This window comes from Ambystoma mexicanum, chromosome 4q, assembly GCF_040938575.1.
Source record: "Ambystoma mexicanum isolate Mex_15411 chromosome 4q, UKY_AmexF1_1, whole genome shotgun sequence".
In the NCBI taxonomy this organism is placed as follows: domain Eukaryota; kingdom Metazoa; phylum Chordata; class Amphibia; order Caudata; family Ambystomatidae; genus Ambystoma; species Ambystoma mexicanum.
Genome location: NC_090928.1, coordinates 267628311 through 267647619, shown reverse-complemented (window position 1 = coordinate 267647619; position 19309 = coordinate 267628311). Strand labels below are relative to the sequence as shown.

General features: G+C 47.5%; 1 protein-coding gene across 2 annotated transcripts in view; it reads right to left on the bottom strand.

The window, feature by feature from the left end:
- The window catches only part of LOC138467662 (centromere protein J-like), a 714848-nt gene that overhangs the window by 680721 nt on the left and 14818 nt on the right, over positions 1–19309 (bottom strand). The window lies entirely within an intron of this gene.

The following is a 19309-nucleotide window of genomic DNA, read 5'->3' as shown; positions in this document are numbered from 1 at the left end:
CTCAGTACAAGATCAAATAAAATTGTGCAATCAATTTATCCGAATTATCATCATCACGGTTAATCTGGAATATGCAGGCATAACTGGTATCATATCAAAATGAAACTCCCTGCCCAAAGATTTCCCTCTGGCCTTTCAATCCTAACCGTTTGAAAGAGCCCACATGTCTTAAACATATAAAATAAGGAATTGAGAATTTTATTATAATGAGTGAGGATGCATCTACCTCAACTGTACTTTTGGACTCACTGGACTAGCCATTGGAAGGAGTATCATCGGTTACTGCATTACAATGAAAGAAATATAATATGTCCTATAGTGATTCATCAACTGAAAGTTTTGGCAACATCAGTCTCAAATTATTTGAGATCAAATTAATGTATGTAGTCTAAAATGAGAGCACAGTTTAAAAATGTATTCACATGCTAGCCATACTTTAATAGTGTTCTCATACCCACACCTGCCAACTAATACACAGACTCTGTCAAGAATTGCACTCCGTCAAGAGTGGCACAGGGTACCCAAGTAGGGTCTGGGTGGCTGTGCTGAGGTAAGGTAGCAGATAAGCACACACAGCAGGAAGTTCAACAAGAAAGAAGAGTAGGAAACAGTAGCTGTGAGCCAAAAGGGGCAAAAGATACAAAGGTACAAACAAACTGGATTCCCTCTTGGGGTGTATGCTGAAATGGGAAAGAGTGTTCCACGAACCTTAGGAAACTCTAGCCTTCTGCACAGATTGTTATAACAGAGGCCCACGCTGTATGCTGTATGCTCATGGCTGGGAACAACAGCAGTGGGTGTCTGTAACACTGAAAACGCGACAAAGGAAGGGGCAGAGGTTGCCTGCCGGAAACCAACAGGCAAGCTCTGTACAAAGGGATTACATAAGACACATGAGAAGACAAGAACAGAAAAATCCAGCGAAAAGGAAGTCAATGAGCAATCTAGCAGAAGGAAATGAAGGAAAGGCAGTTAGACTGAAATAGATAACCTAAGGTGGAGTACAGAGGACTCAAGGAAGAGAACAAGGAGTAGCAGTCAGGGAAACAGAAGGCTGCAAAGTAGGAAGCAGGTCTGCAGTCAAGAGTGGCACTAGGTGCAGGCAAACTGTATTGGACTGCAGAGGACTGTAGTAGGCTGAAAGGCAGGGAGTCCAGAAGAACAGGACAGAGAGAGATTAGTAGTAGGCGACAGACAGAGATCCCAAAAGAATAGGGCCGCTAGGTAGGGAGCCCAGAGGAGCAGGGCTGTAGTCAGTGAAGAGATGCAGGCTGCAAGGTAGGGATCCCAGGGAACAAGGGCTTGGAGACAGCAGAAGGTTGCAAGCTGCACGGTAGGGAGCCCCGAGGACAAGGGCTGTAGGCAGCCGGAGTGAGGCAGGCTGCAGGGCAGGGAGCCCAGAGGACAAGGACGGTAGGCAGCCGGAGTGAGACAGGCTGCAGGGCAGGGAGCCCAGAGGACAAGGATTGTAGGCAGCCGGAGTGAGGCAGGCTGCAAGGCAGGCAGCAGAGGACTAGGACTGTAGGCAGCCGGAGTGAAGCAGGCTGCCGAGCAGGGAGCCCAGAGGACAAGGACTGTAGGCAGCCGGAATGAGGCAGGCTGCAGGGCAAGGAGCCCAGAGGAGCAGGGCAGCAAGGAGTGAGCCCAGAGGAGCAGGGCCGCTGACTATAGAGGGCTGCAGAGGACTGTAATAGGCTGCAAGGCAGGAAGCCCAGAGGACAAGGGCTGTAGGTAGAAGGCAGCGGAGCGTGATCGGCTGCAAGGCAGGGAGCCCAGAAAGGGCACTGGAACAAAACAGGATAATGCAGCAACAGGAACAGCATACAAAGTAAAGGGTCAAGGCAAACAGGAGCGGTGAGAACTCAAGATGCAAGACACTGTGCTCCTGCAGGCAGCTGCTTATATACAGCCCTGCCCTGTTCTGAGGCATGCTAATTGACAGCACCTGTAGCAGCACACCTGAAGACAATCTGCCTCCTCCCTCTCTGGTCCTGAGCAGGTGGAAGCAGCACTGGTCGCTAGGGCTTCTGGGGATTGTGGTCCCAATAACGATGAATGAGAATAGCCAGGAATTGAGGACTGCAGCCAGGTGCATTATGGTAAATGTAGTTAATTGAATAAAATAAGAAAGAACCAAAGTTGAGCAAATGGAAATAAAAGACCAAGGCGTGAAAAGGAGTTGTTCAAGGAGTATTAGGAGGATAAATGAGTACCAAGTAGTCCATGATGGTTGCCAATGCGTGCGCAAGCGGCGCGGGCATGACAGTCTCCAACTTACTGAGTAAAATATACCTAACCATTTAAGACTGGATGGCACAGCACAAGCTATGCCTTAATGATGAGAAAACGGAACTACTCCTCATGGGCAGTTAATCTTGGCTAAACAACCTCCCTCACACCTATAAATCCTTTATCATTGACGGCAGCATAATCACTGTAGCAAAAGAGGAAAAAACCTTAGGAGTTTATCTTGACTCCTTGCTTTCCCTAACAAAGCAAGTGAACGCAATTGCGACGGCAGTGGCCTACACTGCCAAACTGATCAATGCCAGCCGACCCTTCCTAACACCGACAACTGCATCATCTTCGCTAGAGCCTGTATTCTGTTTAGGATTCATTATTGTAATTACCTCTTTGCAGGCTCTAACACCCAAAATATTAACAAACTACAAATCATCCAGAATAATGCTGTACGAGCTGCTCCCAACATCCCTAAAAAAGAACACATCTCTTCAGCTAGACGAAATATCCACTGGCTTCCGTTCTGGGAACGCATCACTTTCAAAAGCTTATCTCTGACACACAAATGCCTGCCTAGCAGCGCCCCGATCAACCTAGCTAAAGAAATCTCCAAAGCCCAGTCCAATAGACCTACCCAATCTGTATACTCCTGCCACCTTGCTATCCCTAGATACAGATGCCAAAAAGCTGGAAGTTGCAGCTTCCCTGTGATTGCTGCCAAACAATGGAACTCACTGCCCCCAGCCCTGAGATCAGATCCCTCACTTTGGTCCTTCCACAAAGGCCCCAAACCTGGCTCTTTTCCCAAGATATCTAGCAGAACCACAACCTTGCAGCTACGCTCGCAACTAAGTACTAGCAATCTACCTTCACTTGAAATGAATTGTATCTAGTATGTCATCATTTTAGTGTATTTTTGCTATACAACTTTTGCTTTATAATTCTCTTATATCCTGTAAACTAATGCAACATGTAACCACTGTAACCCAATGGAATATGTAACCAACCCTCTTATGTAACCGGAGCCTAGATGCCTCTGGGTTGGGTGCGCTATACAAAAGACAAATAAATAAAATAAATATTGTTGACAGCACTCCTTTGTAAATGGTCAGGTTCACATGCCTTTTACCAATGCTACCTGAATTTCTTATCCAAAACAGAAATAATGAGTCTAATAAATGCTTTGACTACATAGCTAATTTGAAGATTACAGAAATGCACCCTTGCAAAGTAGACATCTTGGAAGAGGAATTCACCCTTTAGGAGAAACTTATTAACGATTCACCACCCAACCAGAAAGCAAGCAGAAATGATGAGGCAACAGGGGATTTCAATGAGGAATTCAGGTCCTCTTTCAAGAAACGTTTTCCTGAGACAATCTAGCAGGCAATATCCATACATAGCCTTATGGGGGCACTATGTCTACTTTGATCCCCTATTATTATATATGAAAATTGAATGTTGATTGTAAACTTTATGCAAAATGAATGGCCAGCAGACAATCAAAAACAGGAACAGAACTATTCAGCCAGAACAGCAAGGACTTTTTCTAAGACAATGTACAACAGACATGCAAATTAAGGAATCATACTTACCAACATTGCACATGCTTAACTGTCTGTAATAGTAGAAATGTACGAAGACCCAGAAAAATCATCAGCCACTTTAATTGATGGCACATAATTATGCTAATGGAGCACATGCACATTTATCCAAGTTTGTTCACCAGCTTAAGATGCTATACCAGCTTAGAACCACCTGGATATGTAGAAAAGGCTGACATTTGAAATGAGAGGAGCAGCACTTCATTGGTGTGTGTTTGATTTTGCGTCATTGTAAAGTGTGATTAGGGTGACCATCTCATTCCCATCCTTGGCCCACAAACCTTTGCACAGGCCAGCAGCCTGGGATTGGGCAGACTAGTCGTATGATTATCTGTCGCTGCTTAACACCCCTCCTCCCCCGAAGTTGCATTGCCCTTGCAGCCAGCGAAGGACAGAGGCACAGGTGACGCCTCTTTGCATGTTCACCGCTTCTCTCATGCACCACTAAATCACAGACTGCTTATCGACCAGATAGGTGAATCGTCTCCTACTGTGATTTTACTCTAGGTGTCCCCCTGTAAATCTTGCCAACATGTATCTATCTCTCCCTGGGGCCTATCCACAGTCTTTGCCCATAGGCACCTACACCAGTTCCCTCACTAATAATCCCAGAGTGGTTTATTCTTACAACTAGCCCCAGGGTTTTCAAGAGAAGTTTGGCACTTGTTACAGGAGGAAGGGCAGAATCCACCAAAACAAAAGTCGCTGTTATCACACTCCTGGAACGCACCATGAGCTACCAACACCCGGATTACACAAGGTTGGTCACAACATGAAACATTGGTTAACAATCACACCTCCAAGTGTGGTAAAAGACTAGCAGCACACAGCTAAATCCACCCACATCCGATGGTAAAAACCATATAATCAAGCACTCAAAATTATCCAGACACGGAAAGACTGCCGGACTAGAAGGGACACAGTCACCACTGAATACCCCAGTGAAAAGAATCTCTCGATCAACAGAGTACAGATCAACACATTTGGTCAAGGAATATATGGGGAGAGCAAACCACAAACAAAATCCAGTCCAAGAACACTCTAGGTTTTGGACTACCCATCACCTAACTGACCTGGCCTGCACAGAGAGTGCAGGTGGGACCTGAAGAGAGTGGTCATAAGAGGAGCGAGGAGGAGAAAGACTGTAAATCCCATTGAGTGTAGGAAGGTGGAGTGAAAGAGAAAATCGAGATAGTGACGGAAGGTTGAGGGAAAGAGAAAACTCAAAGAGTGAAGAAAAAGAAAACCCGGACAGCGGAGAAAAATGAAGAGGAAGATAAAACCAAGAGTGAGGAAGAAGATGGAGTGAAATTGATAACCTAGACAGGGGAGGAAGATCAAATGAAAGAGAAAACCAGCAGAGTGGAGGAAGATCATGTGAAGAATTCAACCATCTGCACGGTGGGTGTGCTCTCGCCTGGGGCTTTTTGAAATGTTTAAGTAAATGGAATGATGGTAGACCAACCTCTGGAAAATGGGTGAGGCTAATCCAAACACATTTTCCTATGTTCACAACACGAAAACCCATGGAGCCGTGTACTCTGGGTGGACAGAGCCTACAAGCACAGTTCACCCTGTCATATTTAGTTGATATGTGACATCCAGGAGTACACTATGTCCTCTCCAGGAAGGGGGAGGACCAAGCTTCCCCCTGCCATTGCCAGCCTGATTAACTAACAAAGGCATCATAGACTTGCCCTGCTCTTTTGTTCAGCTTGCACCTGGTGGCAGCTATTAACATACCAATAGAGTGTACTTCCAACAGGCCCAGATGGGGCCTGGCTGCAGAGGTTAACAAAGGAGAAGGGAAACCCCAACAATCTTTCTCATGTAACTGTGTCAACCTGAAGCCAACTCCGGCCCTCAGTTTAATTGGCCATGAACTGTACTGTCTGGGACTGCGTCTTTACAGTAAGCCTCCTTGGTAGGGGGACACCATTCATCAAGTAAGAGAAAGTGTTTTGCAGGAGCCAGAGAGTCTTTTCTCTCTGCAGCTTCAATGGAAACCTGATGCTTTAAACAGGAACCACACAGAGATCCATTAACCAAAGACACTCTTTATCAACAACAAACAAAAAGAGGGGTGAATCTTAGTATCACATGTTTACACCCCTTTACCTTTCCTGTTGCAAAGTACTCTGGTTATGACCTCATGCATACAGGAGATTGTTGGTGGGTACCCCAGGATTGGTTCATTAAGGTGGGGTTAGCCTACACCAATCGCTGTGGCCCATTTAGCTTTAAATGAGTGCTGAACCCTTCTTTTGGCAGATCATCTGAAGACTTTCCAAGGAGTAGCAAGAAGAACTTGACTTTAAACCCTGGCTGAAGGTACAGTGTGCCTTACATATTCTACCAGAGAAGGAAGACCAGAACCTCCAAAGAGGGAATCAAGATCCCTCCCCTAAACATCTCCCATGGAACAGACGGAGATACCGAATCCTGAGGGCCCACTAGCCACTCCAGAACTGCTACCCTGCCAGCACATAGCATGCCCTGCTCGGTTCTGTAGCAAGCTTCCTAGTTATGAAGCACCAGAAGGTCTCTGACCCTACACCAAAGGACAAGGCAGCTTCCGTAACACACTCCTCAGCTTTGGGCAGTCAGCCTTAAAGGATGACACTAGCCCATTGACGAAGCTGGGAGAAGTGCCTCAGAGAGCATCTACTTGTTACGCTCACCTGGCTCCCACAGAGGCGTCGATCTGAACTGGACAGCTGCGGTCTCCACCAATGTGATGCGTACGGCCGAGATGACGGACTGGACTGGCCCACCTAGCTTCGTTTGCTTGGCCCGTAGGAATATTCTTCTGCAAATGGAGAAAGGGAATTAACCACCCGTGGAGTTGAGCGTAAATCCCCACACCCCCTGCTATTCTCCCCACTGATCACCTTTGATGTCCCCTCTTATAGTCTCACCTGATGGTTTGAAAAGATGAGCTCTCCATTCTGCATTGAGCGCAGGGGCGCGTAGATAACCAGTTACTTCACTGGCTCGAAGGAATTGGTGAGTTCCAGAACAATATTGACTCAGATATTCTCGGCAAGACACCGTAAGTATGTAGTTCATAAGAGTTCAAATGCCTGACTCTCACTCTTGTCCGATTCCTTGCAGGTTGCAGCTTGACCCTACTGAAGAGTTCCTCGTGGCAACCGGTAATATTCTGGTAAGGATTTGTATTATCCAACACAGTTCGATAAAATAATGTCAATATGTAACCTGTTGCTTTCTCCCTTATTCAGGCGCTGAGAGAAAGTATGAAGTCTCGGGGAATAATGCCTCCAGCGGTAAAATCAGGTAAGTCTATTGTGATGAGGAGGGTTTCCCTTGTTAGTCCCTTTGTTTCACCTTGCTGTCCTTTTCTTTCCCCTTAGGGGCCGGGGTTCGGCTAAGATGCAGTGGAAGCTGCGCCGACCCGTGAAGAGGAATAGTACCCTCGGTGGTAAAATCAGGTAAGTCTATGGGGGGTATTTCTCTGTGTATGCCCTTGGCTCACCTTGCTGTTCTTGTCTTCTCCTTAGGTGCCGGAGAGCGGCGGGAACATGCAGGAGGATGCAGTGGAATGTGAAGATGCTGCGAAGGCCGGTGAGTTCAGCGCGGCGCTGCAGCAGGCGAGGCGGCGCGCATAAAATAACTTCTTTCTTCCAGCTCGAAGGCGCGATGGATCGGGAATTCAGGTAAGGATCAAAGGTATTGCTCTTGTTCTAACCTTTTCTCCTTCATTCTCCCTTTTTCTAGGAGCTCCAAACTCGAGGCGGGCGTGGCAGAAGACTGGATGCAGACCTGCAGGCACGGTGAGTGTTACGCTGCTGGATGCAGAATAACACGAAGCGTGTGCTGCTCTTCGGGTGTGGTTTAAATAGCCTCCAAAGTAGTCCCAGGTAAGTATTCCTCCCCAGCCCCACCCGAGTAAAAAATAGTCCCTAGGTAAAATAGTCCCTTCCAAGCCCCTTTTGGCTTGGAGCTCTTGCAGCATGGCCTGCATCAGGTAAGTTTGCAGCATGGTCTGCATCAGGTAGGTTTTAATCTATGAGCCTGGCGCCTATGGCGCCACGACTGACTCTCCATATGACCCTGGCGCCATAGGCGCCAGGACTGCACCCAAATAGCCCCTAGCAGGAGTTGTTGGGCTTGCTTGGGGTAACTTGATGCCGGCTTCCGGGGTTGCTGGACTTGGTCTGGGCCCCCGGGGGTAGGCATCATGACACAACTGGGATCTGCCTTAAAGGACATTTTCGAGCTCGTCTGGTTCCTCGATCTGCAACCGACGGAAACACTGACCACTGTGAAGCCGCTGTCACTTAAAGGCATCCGAGATGTCTCGACAAGTGCTTCAGAACTGCTGAATAGCACTGAGACAATAATTCTTGACCCCAACCCTCTGTGTAGGCCAGCCTGCAGACATTCATAGAACTTTGCTAGCTGAACTGTCTTGCCGCCTGATACCTGCAGCTGACTCCCCTCTTGAACTCTGTCACAGAGGCCTGCAAAGGGCCCTCAAGCTGACTCGTGTCCCCCTGGTCCTTCCCAGAAGGCCCCTAGAGACATATGAAGACTCATTGCTCCCTTTGTGCTGAAGCCAAGTAACCTTCAACTGTTGTGATTAACCATACAGACTACCCTCCTGCCAGTATCCAGAGTGCATCCCTTTTCCTTCTTTGAAACTGTCTGTCCTCTGCATTCCTGAACAGGGTGGGTTGTATTTTGAAGTGTTGCTAGAACTGTCGTGATATAAATAAAGTAGATATCTTTGATACAACCTTGACAGTCCCTTTTATAATTGGGTAATAATTGTATTTTCAATGTGTTGCAACAAAATGACGATCCACAACTTTTCGGAGACAATCCTGCCGTTCTGTCCATGTTACCAAATTTGGACAAGGAGATTTTTAATGTGCTTCTTATTCCAGTATCTTCTGATCCCTTCTGGTGTATTAGAGGTGTGGGGCTGATTTATGATTTAGAAACCGATATTCACCCCTGGAACACTGGTACCCCGGAAGTTGATTTGTCACATTGGTGGGACACTGTCAGATCTATTTGGAGCATTGCCACAGCTTAGTCACTAGTAATTATTCCATCAAAACCTTGACGCAGGGCCTTCCTCTTGTGGACAGGGAAAGGCAGACGCTTCCTGATCCCAACCCGGGAGGCGATGCACTGTGGGTGGATCACATGGGGAGAAAACAGGTCCGGAGGAAGGGGGCACTCCCCTATTTATCTTTCCTTGAAACCCTAATTTTTTGATAGTTTGTTTCAAAGAAGAAAGGTTGCCAGGGACTTCAAGTCCCATAATTCCCTCAGTACTCGGGGGAGGAAGAGGGTTGCAGAGGAACACTACTGTGGGAGCTATCTACTAATTAGTGTAAATGACCTACATCTGAAGAGGCATGAGGGGCTGAAAAGGCCCTCTCAGGTGTAGGCATTAGAGAGAGAAGCACAACAGTGGAAGTAGAAGAAGCAGTGTGGGCCGAGATTGCAGCTGAGAGGAAAGTATGTGGCGAGAGAAAACCCTGGTACCACTGTTGCAGAGATCACGCAGCGGGAAGCTTAAAGAGGTGACGCTTACCCAAAAGAATTTCGTTGTGCAGAGTTTGTGCAGCGGGAAGCAGCAGTAGCGAGGGAAGTGTTTTCTCTTAGGAGATTCCAGGTGGCTGGGCTGCACATGACTCTCTCTGGAGCAGCAGCTCTATTCAACAGTGGCGTGAGCGGAGAAGGACCAAATGAAGCATTCCACCCTGCCACGAGAAGCCACAAGTACCGAAGACGTGCGGACATCGAGCGGAGCGCAATCAAACATCTTACCGGGTGAGTTCACAGCTTGCAAGTAACTCTGGAGCGCTCCAATGCTGTCCACGTATTCACGGCAGGCTGCTTCCCTCGCGAGTGTGTGAAAGCAACAGTAGCAGTCATTTTGAATACTGACCTATACGAAACCAACAACAGTGGTGCTTATTTAAAGGAAATGACAGTATAAATAAGCGCATAAGAGTGTGGAAAGCCCAAGAGCCCCAGATAAAAACTGTAAACAGTTTGAAAGCTTACAAGCAATACCCAAGCCAAGAGTGTATTACCAACCAGGAATTCCAATATAGCAAACAGTAATTCATGATTGCGAAACTTACTGCTGTTGGTCATTATTTGGTTGTTCGTACAGAGGGGAAAGAAAGGTGGCAAACAGGCTGCCCTTCTGGAAAAAGTTATTCAGAGGGAGAGGAGCATAGCTGACAACAAGTCTTAAAAGAACACTAAGGTGGTTCCTTGTTTTCCCTGCAACTTGTTTAAAGTGTGATGCTAAAGTCGCTAATGAAGTTGTTGATTTTCTCCAAGTTTGAAGTTACCACTGAAGCACCTTTTTTTGTTCTTGTTGTTGAAGAAGTAGACGGTCAGGTGAGTATACCGTAGGGAAAGAAGTTGTTGCCTAAAAGAACCCGGCAAGGAAATGGTCCAGGTGGTAGTTGATGCAAGTGCTGAACTGTGGTTCTAACAATAACTCATGTTGACTCATAACATTTGAAGAAGAATTGTGAAAGCTTGTTGCCGTAGTTCGAATTGAATGATAGTAATGGTTTAGATTAAAGGCCTATAGGTTCCAGAGGCATTGAACTAAAATGTAGGGAGTCACAATATTAAATCGGTCTGAATATATGCAATGCAATATGCCTGAAGGGTCTAAATATGGGAATATTGATCTTACACATGGTTGCAGAATCTAATATACAGTCTCCGTTTACCTCAGTTTTTCCCCACAACACCAAACTACAAGTTTGCTAGTATTACCCTGAAGCTGGAGGTAACTCCTCCACTTTACCTTAATAAATCGGTGGTATTACCTTTCGGTAATACCTCAGGAGGTAATATCGGCAAAAATCGGACTCCATAAAATGGGGATTTACACTGCCAAATCACCACTTGCAATTTTGTGGTATTACTGATAGAGGTAATGCCTGCAGTGGTAATACAGCCTGACCAAGTGGTGTTATTGGTAATTCCGTTTGGTGGTATTCCAGCAGATTTATCGGCAGAATACTGGCAAACTAGTAATAAGCCCCTTTAGTGCATCCAGCCTGCTTCTTAGTTCAGCTCAAGTTCTCAAGTATATAGCAATCGCTCTCTTCTTGGTATTATCCTACTAGCAACCCATTCTTCCCTCTTGCTTGGAGTACTTTTCAGGCATGCATATTCATGCAGGGTACCCACTGGTTTCACTATTGCCTTTTAAAACCCTCCTATCAACACTTATTTTGTCCTCTGGACTTTGTATTTTTCAGGCTGTGATGTTGTGCTCCTGCATTCAGGGTTTCACTCTCTTCGCCATCAATACCCTTTAACACACCTCTACCAACAGGTATTTCTTCCCCATTGCTTAATGTAATCGCCAAGCCTAGATATTCTCACCCCTTAGATTTTGGTTGCTGTCTTCCTCGTCTCAGCTTTGCAGACAAAGTTACTCCATATGCAGAGAGGCTCAGAGCCTTGCCAGGACGGAGATGGGCAGAGATGATAAAGGTGTTCACAGCCACCAAAGACATAGGGAGATATGATGAGGGAATGAGACTGCCCCAGTTTTCGTTACTAGAGTAGGGTGGCGGATGACTACAGTACATACCGTGGCAACAGATGGATAAATATAATTTGAGGTGTAAACTACCCTTGTTGACCACAAGGGCTGGGAAATGGATTTATGAGCTAGAAAGACTGACAGCAGGGATGACACTGGCAATGGGCGACATGAAGAACTTACTCCCAGCCATTCTTGGGTACGTAGCGGACAACATTTGGAAAAGGGAAGGGTATCCCAGAGTGACAGCACAAAACACAGCACACCGTTCAATAACTGCCAAGTAGCCATATGGCAAGTCCTAATGGTACACTACCCAGACACATCTGACATGACATAAGCGCGATTATGGCACGCAAAATGCGTGAGGACGAAGATCCACTGCAATACATTCAGGAGATACAAGAGAGTTGGCGTCTCGAGACGAGAGAACCATGCGATAAAACAGTGGGGTTATTTTATCACATACTATGTCAAGGACTACCAAAACTGGTACTGAAGCAGTTCAAGAAATTGGTGGGAATGGAAGCTAAACCATGGTCAGAAATCCAGCTAACTATAGTGCATTGTTGTCGGTTAATGCAGGAGAATGCAAGAAAGAAGTGTGAGGAGCGAAAGCAGGAAGAGGCAAAGTTAGTGCAGAAGTGTTTGTTGAAATATACAATGGAAGGGACAAAGTTGACAAGTGAAGAGGGAGTAGTTGTCCATAATGCGCCAAGTAGACCGCAGTCAGTAGGGGGAGGCTTTGTAGGAAGGGGCACCGCAAACCACTGGCCGAGGGGATGAGGAGGAGTGCCATGGGGAAGAGGGTTCAGACACCTGATGCAACAGGGCGGAGACAGATTCAATGGGGGAGGCCCAGACCAATGGGGGTCCCACCACAATGCTGGCTATGCGGGAGTCACATATCACCAATGTGCAGAAGCAGCGTTGGAATGCAACAGCCAATTTACAAGACATAACAAGCTGACTATTATGCCCAAGATCTCATGCACACAAAGACATATGAGCCACAACCAGCACCTACACAGAGCATGGCAATGCAGCTATACCAACCCATGGCAAATGCACCACAAGCACAGGAACATGTGCAGCCACCTCAACCAGCACAGCAAGTACCGGTGCAGCAGAACATTGCTGCCACGACACACACAGACTCCACAATGCAGACTCCCATACGATAATTGGGGGGAGTGACTGTAGTAGGGGCAACACTTTTACCGGCACAAGGATGACAATATACCCACAATAGGATAGCTCACAGACAAACCTGATGTGTTCGATCCTATCCATTACACCCAACCTGAATGAGGAAGCACATTTAGGGGTGACATTGGCTGAAAAGACTTTCACTTTTTTCGTGGATGCAGGGTGACTAGATCCTGTATTAGGGAGGGGAGATACCGGATGTCATGCATTGCCATGACTGCAGAGGGATTCTCTGGGGCTAGAGATTTTTCTTTTGCTGAAGAACTTCTGATTTCCAGAGGAGCAGATGATCTGACAATGACATTATTATATTCCCGACAGACACCAGTAAACATAATTGATAGGGACATGATTAGCCGATTTAACATGACCATCTCATTCCCTGATTGGGGGATAGTATTTTCGACTCCAGGAATTCACTACAGGAATGTGAGGGAACTTATCCAAGCATATTGTTGACAGACTGTACAGAGTGGGTGCCAGCAAACCCAAGTTATTCCAGTATGGAGTGGAAGTGCTGATAGCATGGCTTCCAGGGATACAAGGCAAGTTGCTACATATAACCAATGAGTTCTTGTTCAGACAAAAGGTGTTTCCAATAGAACCAGAGACAATTACTGTAAGGGACAAAGGAGTAGAACTGTATGGGGCTGATGTCACAGGATGGGCATGGAGGACAGTTATTGTGGTAGAATGGCATAGACTGACTGACTTGACAGAGGAGGAACTGTTTCGAGATGATCGTTCAGACCTCAAGACAATGTTTTCTATGAGCATTACCTATTGGGTGAGAATACACTAAAGTGAAGTGCCACAAAGAATGGAATTATTGAAAAAGGCACCACCACCATTTCTCGTGGAAGACCTGGCGCAAGTACCCAGTGTTATATGGACTAGCAGTCCATATGATGTAGGCCTATTAAAGGGAGTAGGAGCTGTCAAAATAAAGCTCAAGCCAGGGGTTATCTTACCGGTGGCAAGACTGCAGAGGGAGGCAGACAAATGCATTTATGAGATAACCGCCGCGTTAGTGAAGCACCGACATTTAGTGCCTTTGGAGTAATAGTGTAACACAGATATGTACCCAGTGAAGAAGGCAACAGGGGGATCATGGCGTTTTTTTCACGATCTACAACCCCTGAACCAGATTGTTGAGGCAGAATTTCCATTAGTTCCAAATCCAGTCACAATTCTATGTAGCATTCCACCAGAAGTTACCCATTTCATGGTAATAGATTTGAAAAACGTTTTCTTCTCTATACCGGGACTTGACATCTTTTCTATATAGGAACCGGAAGTGGAAACACACAAGATTACTTCAGGAGTACTGTGAATAAAACTCTATATTCATAGGGTCCTCTGGATGGGCCTAAGAAACATACAGTTGGATAGCACAGTCATTCAGTACGTAGACGGCATTTTGATTTGCAGCAGGTCTGAAGAACAGTGCCAAATAGACTCAGTGCAGTTGCTGACAGTGCTAGCGGGAAAGGATCACAAGGTAGCCAAGGCAAAATTAGAATATTGCCAGAGGGAAGTGTTATAAGTGTTATACATTGGACAGTTAATCTTACAGAAAGGACAAAAGGATTCCCAAGAAATGTGGAGGTGATCTTTAGAACGCTGCCACCAAAGACAGTGAGAGAGGTGCAGAAATTCTTAGGCCTTTGTAATTATTGCAGGGCCTGGATATTTGACTATAACATATACAAGTGACCCCTATTAAGCAGGCTCTGGGAGGAACAGAGGAGGGGACAGTAAACTATCATGGACACACAAAATGACCAAAGCATTCAGGGAATTGAAAAGGGCAATATGCACAGCCCCAGTACTAGGAATTCCAAACAACAAGGACGAAGTGTATCTGTTCTCACACTCCAATGGAGTAGTGATGACCGAGCTGCTCACACAGAAGACAACATTAGGACAAAAACCAATGGCCTACTATATGGGGGCGTCTAGACTCAGTGATGAGAGGACACTACCCTTGCGAACAGGCATGGGGTGCTGCTGTATTCTCAGTAGAAAAGTTGGCGAGTATCACAATGAGGTACAGTACCACACTTTACATGGAGCATGCCCTTTTAGTGATCCTTGAAAAGCCCAAAAGCACACCGACTACCCAGAGAGCATCCGGATACAAGGTGATCTTTTCAAATATGGCAATAAAAATAGTGAGATGCAGAATTGTAAACCCAGCAACGTTCATAGGTGAACCAGTAGAGGAAGGAGACTATGTGCACGACTGCACTAGGTACATGGACGACTATGATGACATCCCTAAGGTGGGGGAGAATACCCTCGAAGGAGTTAAGTACTTTTTATTGACGGGTCATCGGCCATGGTCTAGGCGACGGGAGAAAGGCATACTGAGACAGTAGTGGTAAAAATTAAATCAGACGGCACAGCCAAAGTAGTAGCAAGCATGAGATTGCCTTCACATTTGTCAATGCAGGCAGCAGAATTAGTGGCTCTTACAATGGCATTAGAAGCGTGCAAGGATACAGAGGTTACATTGTACTCCGATTCAGCCTACGTGATGTCTACAGTCCATGCTGGATTACCACGATGGCAGAGGAGGGGCTTCCGAGGTGCTGATGGCGCACCAGTGCAGCATGCACCCCTATTGGGCAGACTCATAGATGCACTACAACTCCCATCAGCCGTAGCAGTTGTGAAGTGTCAACCACACACGTGGGGGCAGGACTTGATCTTCCGCGGCAACAAAGCTGCAGATGTAGAAGCAAATAGCGTACCATACTTCTCATAAATAGATGAGTTTGATACACCATTTAACACACACGTGCGCAATATGATATTGAAGGAAGGGTATACTTCACTCTCTGGCACACTGATAATGGAATTCCAGGGGAGTGCACCATTAGACGAAAAGGAACTATGGGTAAGGAGAGGATGTTCAATATCCTCGACAGATGCATTATGGCGACAGGAAAGCACAGGCAAGCCAGTGATTCCTGTAGCATTACTGCAGATTGCACTCACGCAATTGCACCATACGACTCACTTAAGTAGGGACGTACTTGCTGCACATTTTGTGGAAGAGTGGTTCTGTCCAAATATGGTGGAGCACATAGCCACATTTATGGATAATTGTACTGTATGCAAGAAATACAATGTGGGTCATACATTGCGAGTATATCTGGGTGTCCAAACATTCATGGGACCTAATAAAAGATATGCACGTAACACCAACAAAAAATAGCGATCACGAGATAATGGTGATGAATATGAATATAACCTCTGGATGCATGACGCAGCAATTAACTTCTACTCTTGAAGTAAACAACGGGAAAAACAGATTACGAATATCGTCCCGTCAGATTTCCATCATCACGAATGAATTGGAGGAAGCAAAGAATGCGTTGAGTAGCAATACAGACTATGTGTCACTTCTACCCTGCCGTCAAGATAGGGCGTTATGGAAGACAAACTGGGGGGGCGTGGCCAGCGCCGATGGTGTAAAGACGTGTCTGTGAGGAGCTCCCGTCTCGATCCTGGCCTAGATCCTTAATTCGATCGAAAATTTTGACCTGAACAAGTTCCAAGCCCATACTCCGGTGGGGGAAGCGATTCTGGCCCTGCCCGGCGCAGGAACGAAGAGAAACGGAGCCGGCGTCCCTGAAAACGCAGCATCCGAACTGATACCCCCGGGAGAAACAAGATGGCGGACGGCGCCGAGGCCTGACGGAAGAGCAGTTTAAGCCGGCAGCGAGGCAGCAGGGAGAAGGTCGCGTCGAAGGAGTCCCTGTGAGTAGAGCGGAAAGACCCCAGTGGAAACCAGGCGCAGGACCGGCCGCCCTTAGATCTCCCTCCCCCCCAGAAGCCCCTGAGCGCACAGGAGAGCCTCCGCATTACCCAGGGGAGCGAACGGAACTACATCCGAGGCCCTGGGACCGCTGCAGAGGAGACACAGGGGGTAAGCGGACCGCTGCCATTTCGAGGGAGACCCGTCGGTGAACTGCCAGCCGCGAGTGCGGTGGGGCTCCGTGGGCCAGAGAGGCAGCAGAGTAAACGAACCCTTGCCGCTGTCGTTACAGCGTACTGCACGGGGCCCTCCTCCCTCCCTGAACAGGCAACCGCGCGGTTGAAGAGGGAACGGTCCACGCTCAGATGAACCGGAAGACTTGCAGACCCTAACCCAACACCGGGGAGCAGGAACTCGCCCGTGCCGCAGACAGCAGGGCCTAGCAGGGTTACAGGACAGCGGCAGAGCACTCCATTGCCCAACCGGGAGAATACCCTGCGCAGGAGCGTATACTTAATTGCACCCCCCCTGTGTTCTCCGGTGCCATCACGGACTAACACTGTGCATCACTGCATAACGCTCGCCTTGTTACTCACTGTCTAAGGGCTCGTATCTGCCTCCACAACATCAAGAGGGACTAATGTCTACCTCACGAAACAAAAACAGGGGTGCAACAATCATGGACTCGTTCTCAGGGGCTAAACCTAAACAGTCCAGCCAATATGAGATCCCCACACAGACGGAACCCCCTGCAACAGTTGACGACCCCAGCAACGCCCAAGTGCTGCAGGCCATTGCTACACTCCAAACGTGCATGGAGACCAGGATAGATGAACTTAAGGTAGACATGCAGCTCATCCGCCAAGATGCCCGCAACCTAGCGGAAAGAATAAACACGGTGGAAATAAAACTGCAGGACACCACAGACATTGCCAAGGACTTAAAGCACAAAGTTATCGCACTTGAGAAACAAGTGGCTCATCTCGAGGCGAGGTCTGAGGAAGCAGAGGGAAGGGCCCGCCGCAGTAACATCCGAGTCCTTGGCGTTCCGGAAGGGATGGAAGGTACCGACCCCACGGAATTCATTGAATCCCTATTAATACAAGAGGTGGGAGCTGGCAAGCTTACACAGGGATTCTCCGTCGAGAGAGCCCACCGCTCCCTACAAAAACGACCCCCACCGGGATCACACCCACGCCCGATGATAGCCAAGATTTTAAACTTTCGCGATAGAGAGACGATCCTCAAATTCTCGAGGGACGGAGGCGAGATCAGACGCAATGACTCCAAGATCGTTATCTACCCAGATTATACCCCACAAGTGCAGCGTGCCAGGAACTCATTTATACCTGTCAAAGCCCAACTGCGGAAGCTGGATCTCAAATACATGCTCCTGTACCCCTCGCGCCTTAAGATACTATACAAAGGCAAAGCTGTATTCATGGAGACTCCGGCAGCAGCCACTATGTGGATGGAGCACAATAATTTGGCTGAGGGAGAGGATCACGCCCTGACGCCCAACGGCTGATCACGAACAGATCTCTTTGCTGTAATGATCAATTGGTTCTTTCAAGGACGGGAGCTATAAGGACTACCCATGGACATTGTCACAACCCACCCCACCCCAAGCATGGCTGGCCTATGGCCAACACCACATCCGCACCTCACGGCCCGGATCGGCCTATGGGTAGCGGAAGCCCCCGAGCGTTGTCCTCCCAGAACGACTGCTGGGGGCAACACACAGTTATCTTTCATATTCGATCCACCTGTTCGAGTGGAAGTTAAATTTGTTCATAAGTCTCCGTTTAATATATCAACACAACAATCATGGGCAACAGGAAGATTACAATGCGCATTGCTGACGGCCGACCCAGGGGGCATTTGTTCAGCACACGAAGCTGGCTTGAAGACGGTTGAGACCACCATGAGTTCAGCGCTCCAACTCCTCTGCCACCATCATGTCTACACGCCTTAAGATCGCCACTTGGAATGTGAGAGGTTTGGGTACCTACTTACGCCGCAACAGAGTTAAATCCTTTCTACACAGGAAGAAGATAGGGCTGGCCCTATTACAAGAAACCCACTTAACCAAGGAATCCACCGCGACGCTCCAATCATACTGGGGTGGACAGGGGTTCGGGTCCGCCTATTCTAAATTCGCAAGAGGGGTGTTCACTTGGATCAGCCCTCACATCCCCTTCCAGCTCAAAAAAGCCGAACAGGACCCGGAAGGAAGGTACGTGATACTCTGGGGCCACATCGAACAAACTGAGGTATGCATTGTCAATTCATACCTCCCCAACAACAATATCCCCGCGCACCTTGCTATGTTGTACACAAAGATTACACTGTATAGAGACACATTCTTTATCTGGGGAGGCGATTTTAATTGCGTCAGTGACTCAGTGCTTGACAGATCTGCTCCTCCCTTGGGGGGCCCGTCGACCGCTACCACCGCCATGAATGTCATGCTGAACCGCCTAGACCTGGTAGACATCTGGCGGGAGCAACACCCAGGGGATCGAGGCTATTCCTTCTACTCCTCGCCACATAATCTTCACACCAGAATTGACTACCTCTTTACTGGCAGAGAAAGCTTTCCCCAGATTGCTTCTTCCAATTATTTGGGCCGCACCATCTCTGATCACTCCCCCCTGGTAATTGAATGGAACATTACGGGCCCCAGACCTCCTATACCTACATGGAGGATGCCCACCGAGGCACTTAAAGATTCGGAGTTCAGGGAAGATCTCAGGGAATCCCTAGAGGACTACATTCGTGAGAATAAAGACAGCGTTGACCACCTAAGCACAGTCTGGGATGCTCTCAAAGTGGTTGTAAGGGGAGAGGTCATAGCAAAGGCTGGAGGAATGAGAAAACGCCTAAGATCTGAACTTGAATTACTAGAGACTGAAATAGAACAGCTAG